This window comes from Rattus norvegicus, chromosome 9 (assembly GCF_021556685.1).
Source record: "Rattus norvegicus strain SHRSP/BbbUtx chromosome 9, alternate assembly SHRSP_T2T, whole genome shotgun sequence".
Lineage (NCBI taxonomy): Eukaryota > Metazoa > Chordata > Mammalia > Rodentia > Muridae > Rattus > Rattus norvegicus.
The window spans coordinates 95894515-95909050 of record NC_141542.1 but is presented as its reverse complement, the minus strand read 5'-3'; positions in this window follow the sequence as shown (position 1 = coordinate 95909050).

Genomic DNA, 14536 nt, shown 5'->3' with positions numbered 1-14536 from the left:
TCCTGACTCCGACCACACCCACCCCATGATGCCGCAGTGTAAGTCAAATAAATCCTTTCCTCCCCAAGTTGGGCCTGGTCCCTGTTTTGTCACAGCAACTTAAGGCAAGCTAGAAGAGGATTTTATACCAGAGAGAGGAATATTGCCATGATGCAGCTGAGGATACTGGTTTAGGGCGGATTGTAGAAGAAATTTTGAAGTTTTGGGCTAGAAAATAATAATAATATATAATAATGATGTAATAATAATAATAATAATAATAATAATAATAATAATAATAATACTTCCCTCCCTATTCTCAGTTGAATAACAGAAAAAAAATAGCTTGATGCTTCAGGCAAAACCTCTTGAACGATGTTTAATTCAGAGGACATGGAAGTCCCACCTAAGAACGAGCAGCCTGCTAAATCAATGACATCTGACTAGGACCTACTGCGGCATGGTGAGATTGAAATGATGTTGGGGAAATGTGATGTGTGTTGTTCTCCACCACACTGCTAAGCAGAGGGAGAACACAGGGGAACCCACTCAAAGGGTTTGGATCCACCCAGGTCATCCTTCTTTATCTATGACATGGAACAAACAGTCCATATTCATTGCAATGTCGGAGCTAAGATAGGAAAAAACCCAACTAAACAAAAGAACCTCTGATAAAAAGATCACACAATTAGAGTTTATCATTCATGATTCTTTGTGTAATAGAACTTGTCATATTCTCTTTAAGGGGTTGAAAATTGAAGTAGACATTAATCCTATAAAACATTGATTTAGACCAGTTTATTCTCCATTTGACAGGGCATACATTTTTTTCTCTGAGCTTTTAAAGGGACTGAAATTGTGTGTGTGTGTGTGTGTGTGTGTGTGTGTGTGTGTGTCTATGCATGTGCATGTGTAAATGATGTATGTGTGTGAGTGCATGTGTATGTGTGTGTGCTTTCTAACCCATCGTCTTTATAGCTTTCTTCCTTTAGCTTTAGTGGCACATGCCACAGTCGCCCGCCTGCCATGCTCTCTTAAATCGCAAGAATTAATAAAGATTTTTTTTTCATTTTAAGCCTGAGGTATCAGGTAATGGAGCAGTAAAGGCAACATGGACCTGAGAGATCCCAGAGGACTCATGTTTTTGAGTAAGCAAGAAACTCTGTTTGCAGTCCTCACATTGCTATTAATGCCCATGTCTTCCTTGTCGTTTAGGTGATGTATTCATAACCCTATTCCTCTATCAAACTTAAAACAAAACAAAACAGATGCTGATTCCTTAAAGGACAGTTTTCTGGATGACTAACTGTTGTTCTCCCTTTGCCATCACTTGAACTCCAGAGTCGTGATTCTGGAGATTTCCAACATGTCAGGAGAGTTCGATAATCTTGATTTGATTAGATCAATATTTCCCGAGCATTTCAGAGAAACCAAGGGCAGGCCAAAAATATTATTTGCACAGCAAACACACTGAGGTGTTTACAGAGGAGCCTCACAAAGAGAGATGGACAAAATGCCATTTGGGACTTCAGGGTTCCCTCTAGCAGTGCAACGGGAAATAAGCTAACATCCAGCTTACCAGTCTAGATGAAGGCAGAGGCCTGTGGGTGCTACTTGCCTACATTACTGCAAAGCTGGTGGGTGGGGGCACACAGCCAAATGCTGTAACTAAGGCCCTGACTACTCCTTGTGACCCGTGAAAAGTCATGAAAATAGTTTTAGAAAACTTCACTATACCCGATTGGTTACTCAGTTAACTGAGGCAAGCAAATCAAGTCTAAAAGCAACTGGTTAGTCATTTCCAAAGTAAGGCTTGAAGTTTATCTCACCCTGCTCAGTTTTCTTTTGGGTTAGCCGTGGTCATAGAAGAAATCAACAACGTGGTTAAAGACCAAGTGTCAGAGGTAACCCAGGCAGTGGTGGTTCTGACACCAGGAGAGCTTTCTGGATGAAAGCTAAGGCATAGGTCGTGGGGACTGAACGAGGACACTTGTATGTAGAGAGGTGACCCAATTCACCTCCACATTAGTTCTTTCTGTTATTCTTCAAACCAGTCTGGGACTAAACAGCCTCCCAAGTTTCTAGTTATGTAAAAACTAAAAATAGAACATGTAAGTTCTGACCTCCCCTGGTTGGAACGTTTGCTGGTTGCTTACCCCAGACCTAATCTAATCTCCTTAGACCACACGAAGTCACAAAATATTCACGTCTTCACTTTTTCGTTTTTTTTTTTTTACAACCTCTCATTTCCTTTACACAGAGGGGTGCCCGGATTAGAGTGCTGAAGAATTGATCTGGGCTGAGTTATTATTCCAGGGGTCAAGGCAAAGGACAAGGGCTTTGGAAGAGCCCACATGGCGAACGCAGACACCGAGAGCCTGGTTGTCACCATCTGTTCTCCCTTTCCACTTAACTCACCACATTTCAACACTATTTTTAGACCTTTGGTTCTACAGAGGCTATTTTTCTGATAAAATTAGTCCCCATTTCTCACCATGTGATGTGTGACTACCTAATAAAAAAGGATGTGGAGAAGGTGATTAATCAAAGCCACCGTGGGCACCTGGAATGCCCCAGCTGTGGTTGCAAAGTGGAGAGAGTCCTTCCAGTCGGGTTTGTGGGGATATGTGTCCTCTTACGTTCTTAGGTTACTGTTTGTTGTTCAACAACAACAACAACAACAACAACAACAACAACAGAAAAAAAAACAACAAAGACAAACAAACAAACCAACAAACCGCCAAATGGCTTTCTTTGCAATTTCTCTGAAATATTTGTTTAATTAGAAGACATTCTTTTAGTTTTCACTCAACCTTGTAGCTCCTTTTTAAACTATTGTGTTTTAGAAGGACCTGAGGAATATGTGAGCTTCTTTTAAAAAAACCTCCCCAAAGTTTTCATATGACCTTTAGTAGATGCCCTAGTTGCATTTGTGCAATGTGTGTGTGTGTGTATGTGTGTGTCTGTGTGTGTACCTGTTTCCTGAGCAGCATCCGCAAATAATCACAATAGTTTATTTTCACATGTGTTGACAAATGGTCCCAAATTACCGGAATCACTGAGATTAACTTTATTGACATCTAAAGTTCAGAAAGGGGCCATTCCAGGAAATGCCTTGCTTATTCATGCTTTTCAACATTTCAAGCTAAATGTTTATATTGGAGAAAAATTATCATCTACAAACTGTTAATATTTAAAATGAGGGTCAGATTGGATAGATTAGACAAACTGGTCATTCCAGATTTATCATTTTGCTTCATAGTTCTTGGTAGTAATTTGTGCTCCTGGGGAAACAGAATATCCTTTTATCATTGGCAGCAAATTATTGCCTTTAACCTCCAAAGTCATGACCTCTGGCTGTATTTTAAAAAAAAGGAAAGAAAAAGAAAAAAGAAAAGGGAAAAAAAAGAGACCCCCCCATTAAAGCCAGATAGGAAGAGCGGGGACAAGCAGCCTTTAGACTGCAGAGATAGGAAGAGCGGGGACAAGCAGCCTTTAGACTGCAGAGATAGGAAGAGCGGGGACAAGCAGCCTTTAGACTGCAGAGAGGAAGAGGAAGCTTTGAGCCCCTTCCTTTGTGTTGGATTCTCTGGTTCTCGGAACTAAAAGATGAGTCACTCTTACACATGAGTAACAGAGAGTCAAGGATGAACACAGGTGGTGGAGTACTCCATCCAATGTGCCACCAGCAGTGAAGAGAGAGAAGTCTCCAACACTATTCAGTACAGGGTCTAGCTTTTTTATGGCCCATAGTAAGGGAGAAAAGACGTCAACCCTTTCATTCTAGAAGATGCAGTCTTTCCTTTATGGCGTCGTCTTAAACCAGAAGTTGCAATCCTACCTATTGTCACTGAGTCAAGAACAGATCACTGTCAACGGAGTGTACCCAGCAAACCCATGGCAGATATGTGCCAAAGGTAGTTTTATCAAACTGGGCTTTGAACTTTCTTTGAATAGGATACATTTCTTTATTATCTGATGGGCCAAATCCCAATGGGATGGTCCAGAATCCTCCAAGTTTGTCTTTCTGAAGGCGTGGCTTGAGGAGGGCAGGCCGCTGAAAGCTCATAATAGAAAAATTAGTAGTAATGATATAATGACTCATATAACATTGTTAATAGTGATAATTAGCCAAAGTTGTAGAAGTATGAGATGAAGAGAAAGGGGATCATTTTTAATTGCAACTGAATCAAGATCTAAGCTCCAGACTTGGGGCTGCCTGGAAACTTAATTTTATAGCATTTGACAAAAGATTTCCTGTGTCCTAAATTCCATCTGCCTCAGTTCACTGACATTGTATTAGCAGCAAAAGGAACATCAGGCACTCTCAATGCTTGCTATTTAAAGGTGCTACCTAACAACACACACACAGAGACACAGCCTACATCAGTCAATGTTCCTACCTGACCTTGGGCACAGTTATTGTTATTCTCATCCTGTGTGAAACAACCTGTTGTTGTAAAAATATATAAATAATAAAAGTATTGTTGTCTTTTGCCCTGCTAGGTCCGTGCTGCGGAGCCCAAAGATATGTGCTAGATATCTTGGCAGAAACACATCCCAGCCGCACTTTCCTACACTCAAACCCCCACATAAAAGAACACACAACACAATAATCTTAGATCCAATTGGTAAGATATAATTGCCCACTTAAACATACAAAGCCCAGTACCATCCATCCCTTAGGAACATTAATAACAACCTGTAAATACACAGAGCAGAATCTTAACATCACCTGCCATGGCTTCTCCCCTCGCTCCGCCTCGTCTCTCCTCTCTCCCCTAGTCTCCTCCTCTTCCTCCAAACTTCTCTCCCACCCATCCTTCCTTCTCCTCCAATGACAGGCCTCCTTCTATCCTGTACCTGCCCCTCACCAGTACTTTACAAATTCAATGGAGAGGTGACTCTGGTGAAGTCACCTGAGTCCTGAGTCCGTGACTAGGCAACTGTCCTTGGGGCAGTGGAATTAGCATCAAAATACAGTAACTTCGGGGCAAACCACAACAACAACCGAAGCTCAAAAGTGGTGTCACCCATGCGCATGAGTAAGAAGAGTTAGCATTGAAACCTGGAAGGCCCATACAAGCTCTTCTTGCCTTGCCATATTGGAGTGAAAATGTTCCTAGCAAGCTCACGGATAAAGAAAGAACTGAGTGACTGTCATAGGACTTTCCTCTAGATTAACAAGGCATTAATGCAGATTAAGCATATTAATTTAGGCTCCAGCATCTAATTTTTGCTCTGATTTCTTCATAAGCCACATATCATATAGAAGTTAGTTTTATAATATCCATACATTTTGAACATTTTAGAAGATGAGACATCTCAGGGCGTAAAACACTTGCTGCGGAACCAGGACTAGCATGTGGATACCCAGCACCCACAAAAATACCTGTTGGGCATGTTGACCTGCCTGTACTTTTGCACTTTATTGTCCTGGGGGAATGTGCTCCTGATTTTATTGAAACTTGAGTTATGACATAAAGTACAATGCATTTTATTCCCTATGTGTTCAGCGTAGGGTTCCATGCCTTTCTGATAGATCAAGCTTGCTGGTCGTGTTAGGTTAATTGGTTGTTACAGATAACACACATATTAATGCTGGTAATTTTGGAAGACATTCAGCAGTTGCTGCTGTCTGCAAGTCATAAGAGCTTTGGAGACTTTTTTTCATGCTTAGAGATGGGATATATCATGTCAAATTATTATCTGAAAAGATGATATACAAGTGATTTTTGTCACATAAATTATTTTTTACTTATCTTCACTTAGACTGGGTATATTGGGAATTTGGTTTTTCATTTTCCTATCATGCCCATACGAACCTGTGGAACTCAGCACTGAATAAGACACATCTTTGTGAGTATACATTTTGAGTAAAAATATGGAAAAATGTGGCTTGACCTATTTATGTTAATCTATGCATGTCTATGTGTACTGTGGTTTGAGATGTATGCCTACATGTATTTGCACATGTGTGTATATGGGTGGATGTGTCCATGTGGAGGTCAGAGACATAAATTGATGTCAATGACTTCCTGTATCACATCTCAATTACTGAACTCAGGGCTCCTCGTTTCTAGTTTACTAGGGAATTCCAGTGATCCCCCTGTCTCCAGCCTCTCAGTGCCTTGCCTCACTAGGATTAAAGAAAACTAATTTACATTCTGTCACAATTTCAGGTGTGTGTGTATGTGTGTGTGTGTGTGTGTGTGTGTGTGTGTGTATGTATGCATGTATGTATGTGTGTTTGTGTATATATGTGTTTGTATGTATGTATGCATGCATGCATGTATGTATGTATGTATGTGTGTGTATGTATGTATATATGCATGCTCTGGTTTCTCTTCTCATAATCCTAATCCTGTCATTCCTCCCCATCACTTCCAGACCCACTCCTTCCTTACTAGTCTCTTTATCATATTTGCGACTTGCATTTTGTTTTGTGTCCCAGAGTTTAACTAGGGTCAGCCATGTGATTATGGGTTTTGAATTATTCCCTACAGCCTGTTGCTCACCTGTGGGCACACAACTGGACACCACACCTCCAAACTCCTAGAACTCACTAATTACCAAATACTCCAGCAGTAGATGGTAGATCCTCAGGAATCTCTTCCTGGCTTAGACCTGACTGTGGGGCTGGCTAGACTTATGTTTCCCAAGTGTCATCAGGCACAGCTATTGTGAGTTTATGATTGTCATGCCTGTGACATGCTTAGAACCTAGCAGTTCATAGTCTACCTCCCTATTTTCTTGCTGTAACAGTCTAGTCTCTCTCCTACAGTGTTCCATGAACTTTAAGAAGGTAGTAAGTATATGTCTCTAGGGATGAGGTCTTAACTGTTCTTTCTTTTCAGCATTGTGGGTCTCTGGTTGCTGTGAAGTAACATGTTTCTGATTAAGGCTGAGAATAGTCTTTGTGAGTAGCAACATAGGTAATTAGAAGGAGATTCAACAGTATGTCAGTTTAGCTGAGAAGCAATAGAGGATCCCCTAGATTTTTGTGGATCCTGGGGTATCCAAACTGAGGTCTTCCTGCTTGCATAACAACACTTTCTGCAGTAACTCCAATGCCTTATGTTGTAGAACAGTTTCCTAAGGGATTGAAGCATTCTATCCTTCAGGAAGGTCTTTAAACAAGAAGGTAAACAATTCAAAATAACTTCAGGAAGTTCCTGAAACTAACCAGATTTACCAGGCCCTGTTGCCAGAGTAAGCAATAAAATGTTCCCTCTCGGGGTTGGGGATTTGGCTCAGTGGTAGAGCGCTTGCCTAGGAAGCGCAAGGTCCTGGGTTCGGTCCCCAGCCCCGAGGAAAAAAAAATGTTCCCTCTCAGAAGAGGGAAGTTGAGCTTCAAAGGAGACTCCCAGACAAGCAAAGACCAATTGCTTGGAAGAAGCAGAAACCAGCTGAGCTGCCTGGAGGAGCTTTTGAATAAATGAGGCACCTGGAAAGGACACTCTCCAACCTACTGAGTAGCCTTAAGGCTGCAAAATGTGTTCCAGGTCCCTAGTTCTGTGAGCTGTCACTCATGCTGGGGTGGACTTTGGTGATGCAGATGTCTGTGAGTATTTTCTGCTCCTGTAAGTAACCCCTTAGTCATACTCCTGTATGTAACCACAATAAAAACCATTGCTTCAACAACTTGGACTTCGGTGGTATCCATACTTTGGTCTCTTGTGGCTTTCTTATTTAGGGTGAGTAGACATGTCTTAAGCATCTCTCCAGGATAAGTTTTGTTACACAACTCCTTAAAATATAGCCTTGAAGAGTAATAAAAAAACCCACAGAAACCAGGCTTGGCAGTTCAGGCCTGTAATCTCAGCCACTCTTGGGGCTAAGGCAGGCAGATCATAAACTCAGGTTCTACCTGGGGATCTTAGATAGTTTGTCTCAAAAATCAAAAGGGGGCTGAATCTTACTGGTAAATTTCATATCCAGCATGTGTGAGACCTCAGACCTCAGATTGAATTGCCAGCATGACAAATAAACAAACAAACAAACACAAACAAACAAACAAACAAACAAAAAACCCACCCAACCAAAAAAAAAAAACCCAAACAACCAAACAAAAAAAAAACCCCAAAACAAACAAACAAATAAACAAAAAACCAAACCAAAACAAAACAAAAGAAGCAACCACAGATATAAAAGCAAGGGGAACACACAAGAAAACAAAAGACATTCAAGAATTTCATTATTTCCTGACTTCCACATTGTACCTTGAGCTCTCTCTCAGGGCTCGTGTTGTCTCTGGAGTTCTCCTCTGTTGCACTCTCCTTTCTTACTGCCCAGGTTGGCTTTCACAGAGAAAAATCAGTGTGCCTATGGTCCTGGAGTTACTTTCTTTATGACCCAGCTCTGACTGATTTGCAGAAACCCAGCAGAAGCCATTGCAGCTTTCACCCATGCAATCCCTGACCTACGTGCCATTAACACTGTTGGGTTTTCTGGGAGCCTTCTGGCCATACTTCCTTCAAATTTTCTTGTCATGCCATTTCAATTAATGGACCCACTGATACTCTTCCTTCAGCAACTCAGGGCCAACTTTAAATCAAGCCACCCACATGGGCAGTCTAGTGTGACAGCTTACCCGGAGAGGAGGCTCTCGGGTGGCTGTTGTATAACACCTAGCAAATGACTAATGGGACAAATTAACCGAAACGCTGCTAGGACTCACTATTGTTTAAGGCTCTGCAGAGAGCTGAGTGGGAGGTGACATGGTGGAGTGGAAAAAGCCGGAGCAAGGGAGTCAGAGTTGTGGAGTCCCGCTCTTTCCTTAGGTGGTGTCATCCTCAGGGAAATAGGTTACGTAAACTAACCACACTTAACTTTCTTCACTGTAGAGTGCAGATGTCATACAGGCTTGAAATGGAGACTAAATAACAAAATACAGGGGAAAGGACTTGGATTGGATTAGGCTCTTACGTGAGTTGAGCACTTAACATTTTTTTTTCAAAACTTAAAAAAAATGAAATCAATTCTATCTGTGTTATGTATGTGTGGTATACACACACGTACGTGTGTATGAATGGGTGAGGGTGTGCATGCACAGCATAGGCTTGTGCAGGCGAGAGGAGGATGTTGTGCGTCTGCTCGATCGTTCTTTGCCTTAGTTCCTGAGACATCACGTTCACTGGATCCAGACCTAGGTTGGCAGCTCTAGTGATTTCCTGTTTCTTACAATTCTAGTTTATACATTATGGATGTTCATATAACCACACTCAGCTCCCTCCACACCCCCAATGGGCTTTGCTATGTAGCCCTGATGGCCCGGAACTGACCATGTAGACCAGGCTGGCCTTGAACTCACAGAGTTCTGACTACCTCTGCCTCCTGAGTATAAACATTTGAGAACCACCATGCTGGGCTCACACTCATCTTCCTATGTGAGTGTGGGTCTATCATAGTAGTTCTTTCATACTGTTTCACATAGTCCTCGATTTCTTTTTAGAACCTCTTGGGTCTTCTGTTTTGTCTGAAACAATAATCTGACTTCATTGTTTCCAAAATGAATGCATACCTTTACCTGCTGAATCATTTCTATAGCTACAGTTTCAATATTTTTGGTAACACATGTGCTCATTTTCTATTTTTTTATTGGAAAAAGTTCCCTCCCTCCCTCCCTATCTCCATCCCTCCTTCCTTCTTTCCTTCCTTCTTTTTTCCCTCACCTCTCTCTTGTACATAGTTCTTCTGAAGTTTATCTACTCCATTATTATAAGAACTTTCTGTCTCAAGAATTTACATTAATCAGGGGTAGATATTTTTGCCCATCTGATGTGGAACATGCTGTCATTAATATCTTCTGGTTACTTAAAAATTAAAATGAGTTGGAATTTTGATGGGGATTGCATTGAATCTGTATATTGCTTTGGTAAGATGGCCATTTTCACCAAGTTAATCCTAATAATCCATGAGCATGGGAGATCTTTCCTTCTTCTGAGATCTTTGATTTCTTTCTTCAAAGACTTGAAGTTTTTGTCATACAGATCTTTCACTTGCTTGGTTATAGTTACACTAAGATACATTATATTTTATTATTTGTGACTATTGTGAAGGGCGTTGTTTTCCTAATTTTTTTCTCAGCCCATTTATCCTTTGTATAGAGGAAGGCTACTGATTTGTTTGAGTTAATTTTATATCCAGCCACTTTGCTGAAGTTGTTTATCAGCTGTAAGGGTTCTCTAGTAGAACTTTTGGGGTCACCTAAATATACCATCATATCTGCAAATAGGGGTACCTTGACTTCTTTCTTTCCAATTTGTATCCCTTTGACCTGCTTTTGTTATCTAATTGCTCTGGCTAGAACTTTGAGAATTATATAAAAATATAAAGTAAATAAAATTATTTGGGCTCCTGGTTCTTGAGATTCAAGCCTCAGTTCATACCTGTGATACAGCTGGTTCCAGTTTTGGGAATATGAAGCACATAATGGAAGATTCTTACAACAGAGTAAACTGCCCGCATTGTTGTCCAGGAAGCAGAGTAGGGGAAGGAAAGAGGAAGGGAGAAAGATGGGACACGGAGAATGAATGGGAAGAGAACAAGGGAGTGAGACAGTGTCCAGGGTTCCCCTCTAACCACAGGATGGTTTATAGGGCTCTACCTTTTAAAAACTGACAGCATGTAAAATTAATTAATTAACAGAATAAAAAGAACCACTGGACCAGAGGGAAACCGTATAAAGAATTGTTTGAAAATGTTCAAATGTTCAGTTTCATTGTAAACAGCGGTAAAGACACAAGAAAAGATTGAGAAATAAGAAACAAAAAGTTGACAGCACTCCCCACTGCTGCCACACTAGAAAACAAACCTTTTCACACAGACCTTTGGGGTACACAACTTGTACTCCAAGCACACCAACAACCACAGAATGCATTAGAAAAGGAAAAGAAATGATACCACCAATCAAGCACATAAACCAACGCGAGGCAAATGAACAAAATAATAAATGGTTAATGACCTTGGGGAAAATGCATTCATACTTTCTCCATATTATTCATGCAAGGTTTCTGTTCATATGATTGAAATTAAATTGAAAAACAAAGTTATTTCCAAAAACCAAATGCATGAAACGGGAGGACAGTAACTAGGGAACGTGAACACGCATCAGCCGTGCAGAAAGCTCTGTACCTCTCTCGATCCTGGCTCATCCTCCTGGTCTGTAACCATCTGTTGCACCGGCAAAGAGAGGCCAGTCCCAGGCTCCGGGAGTGCACAGTTAAGTGGCACTAGAGAAGACATTGTGCAAACATGGCAAGAGCCACGAGAAGAGCACGGTTAATATTCTTTGACAAAATTACCTCCCTGTTCATCTGACCTCACAAAATCTCTCTCTTCATTAAAACAAGAATTCTATTATACAATGAGAATCCTCTAAAATGAGAAACTCGGCCTTTTGTCCTGCATGTTTTAGTTATTTATTTATTGATATCCACGAGTATCAGAATAAATTTCCAACTCTTAATCTTCCTATATCTAGAGCTTTGTATTAATTAATTCTGGAAATTAATATGGTGGCAGTTATCTCTTAACCAGTAAGTTCCCCCAAATAACCACATAGAGACCCTTTACTATTCTAAAACTTAGGCCTTAGTTCGGGAGACACTCAACTAGCTTATCTATATTAACCCAACCGCCTAGCCCCATCCAGTCACTTGGCTTCCAGAGCCCATAGCCCCATCTCCTCTCATGCCGCCTGGTAAAAACCTTCCTCTTCTTTCCAGAGTTCCTTTCTCCCTCCCAGGAAGCCTGTTTTCCTCCCCATACTGCTCAGTCACAGGCTTTAACCTTTTATTGACCAACTAACACGGGGGAGGTAGGTTTGCACCACAAAAGCTAATGGATGTGAGAATTCACTCATTGGGGGCAACCAGATCTTATGGTACAGAATTTAGCATTTGAAAACATGGCAGCACCAGACCAACCCCAGCAGCTGAGGTTACAGAGCCAGCAACTTCTTCAGAGCAGAAGAGCTGGCAGAGGTCTGGAGTGGATACATGTGAACTCAGCTTCATCAAGAAGGTAGAACTGTCTCTCTTTCTCAAGAGACTCAGAATGTGCTGCCCACGGCTTGCCCACGTCTACCCTGAGCTAACAAAGATGTATGAATACAAAGGATAATCTCACAAAGAGACAAAAAAAGGTGTGGGATCGGCCACCGGCTGCTCGATGGCTTTATCTGCGGTGACTGTCTGACAGAATAGGACGGGGCACCAGACACAAGCCTACCTCCTCAGGGGTCCAGCACAACAGAGACATTAATAACGTAGCTACAGCTTGTGTGATAAAATGAGCAATACAATCTCCTTGCAGCTTGAAAGATGGGCAGTCAAATAAAAAAAAGGAATGGGGTGAATGCTAACAGCCAAGGTCACAGGTGTCTGAAGAAAACCAAGGGAAGGAGGGGACGATGGATGCTAGGTGCTGCTGGAGCCGTGGAAGGAAAACCGGGTCAGCCATGCGCAATCCAAAACAGCAGCTGCAGATGCTTTTTTTTTTCTGAACAAAGGAAGCAGAACATGTGGTTCAGGGGTCTCCTCAGCAGAGGTCTAGAAATGACGAGAGAAAAATAGGACCGTGGACTTGCAGTAACACCCAGGGAGCCAGCGTTTGCATCACTCTGAGAACCTGCTGTTTAAAATCCATCCCAGTGGGAGGACTGACACCAGGGTCAATGATAAATGTCACAAGCTGGGCTCCCTTCTCCCAGAGATGCTCAGCTCTCACAGTACACCTCTGAGTGTGAACGTGAATCCAGGCTAGGCTTAAGGGGAAACTCAAAAATTAATGTACAAAGAAGAGACCTGAAAAGTGCTGATCCCCAAGAGCACAGGGTAAAACAGATGTTCACAGAGTCTCGAGAAGACAGGTGGTGGCTTCCTCCAAGACTCGGCTGCACCATCTGATCCTTCCTGTCATCTACATCTAAACTTGAGGCCTATTCTGGGAACCATGACAGAAACAGAGCCATTTCCGGCTCCGTACAGTTGGATTTTTTTCACCTTAATGTTCTAAGTTCCCTATGTAATCAACTCTGGGGAACAGGGTACATTTCAGGTAGATTTTCAGGTAGATGTCTCTCTGGAGAAAGGCAGGTTCCAGACAAACACACCAATTGCTAGTGTGCTATTGAGGATTTTACTTCTCCCTTTTCACAAAGACTATCCATCAACACTCATGCACTTTCTTCTTTTCAGGGGGAGGCAATCTGGTAAACAAGACTTGAAGAAAAGCATGCATTGTGGGTACTTCACTTGAGGAAACAACAAATTCAAAGCCAGCAGATATGTTTCTCTTTTATTTTAAAAGCTGATCTCTGCAGTGGGAGAACCATTTATTATCTTGTGCATCTAGGTAGATGTTCCATGGTTCACCTGAAATGCCCCATGAATGCCTTCATGAATGATCAACAGAAGGTGAATAGGTAAACAGACAGCCAGGACACTAATGCATTCATGGGTTCTACAATGGAGACATCCTGGCACACCTTGTCCATTGCTGGGCTCTCTGCCCAGTGGTGATGTGCAGAGGGGGCACTCTGAAAATAGCTACTAGATGAGCAGACAGGAAGGGAAGCTTTCATGCTGGAGTTAGGTGCAGGCTGTGCACGGTCCCTGCCTTAGTTACTCTTGTATTTGCTGTGATCAAACTCCGTGATGAAGGCAACATAAACGAAAGGGTTTAACATGGAGCTTGCTATTTCAGAGGGTTGGAACTCAGAATGCCAGAATAAAGGAATACCTGAGAGCTCACATCTTGATCCATCATCATGGGGCAGGGTGGTGGAGGTGAGGAAACTGGAATGGCATGAATCTTTCGAAATGTCAAAGCTTACCCCAGGGACACACCTCCTCCAGCAAGGCCATACTTCTTACTTGCTCTTAAAAAGTTCCACAACTGGGGACCAAATATTCAGATGTAAGCATATGGAGGCCATTCTAACTGCATGGTCTCCTTGGAATGGACATCTTCACCTAACATCTGATCCTAACATAGCAGCAGCAGCAGCATTGAGCCGAGCTACATGGCATCATGGAAATTTGATTTGCATGTCTCTGATAGGGAGAGACAGAACATTTTAAATTCTTGATCAGCTTTGTGTGTTTGCATGCATATGTGTGTAATAACCATCTCTTTCATATCTGTGATTACATTTTTTGTTGCCTTTCCTTTATTGATTTGTAAAAGTTCTTTGTATATGAATGAGTAAGCTCCCTGTTTTATGCCTGGAAGGGAGAAGTACTATATTTTATTCATGCATCTCCAACCACATAATAAGTACTACGTAAGTAAATGAACAAATTAATTTGTATTGCAAATAATTTTGACAGGGAGATTTTCATGTATAATTTTCTCTGTTACTGACATCTTGGAAAGAGGATAGCAGGGCTTCTGGCAATATGAAAATAGAGATAAAGCTTATGTATACACTTGAGTAAATAACAATTTCCAATAAACAGAAGGCAAACACAGACCTTCTGCTTACAGACAGCGTCAATAAAAGGAAGCCAGTTGGCTTATAAATATTGAGGTTTCTGCTCATCTGGTAAAG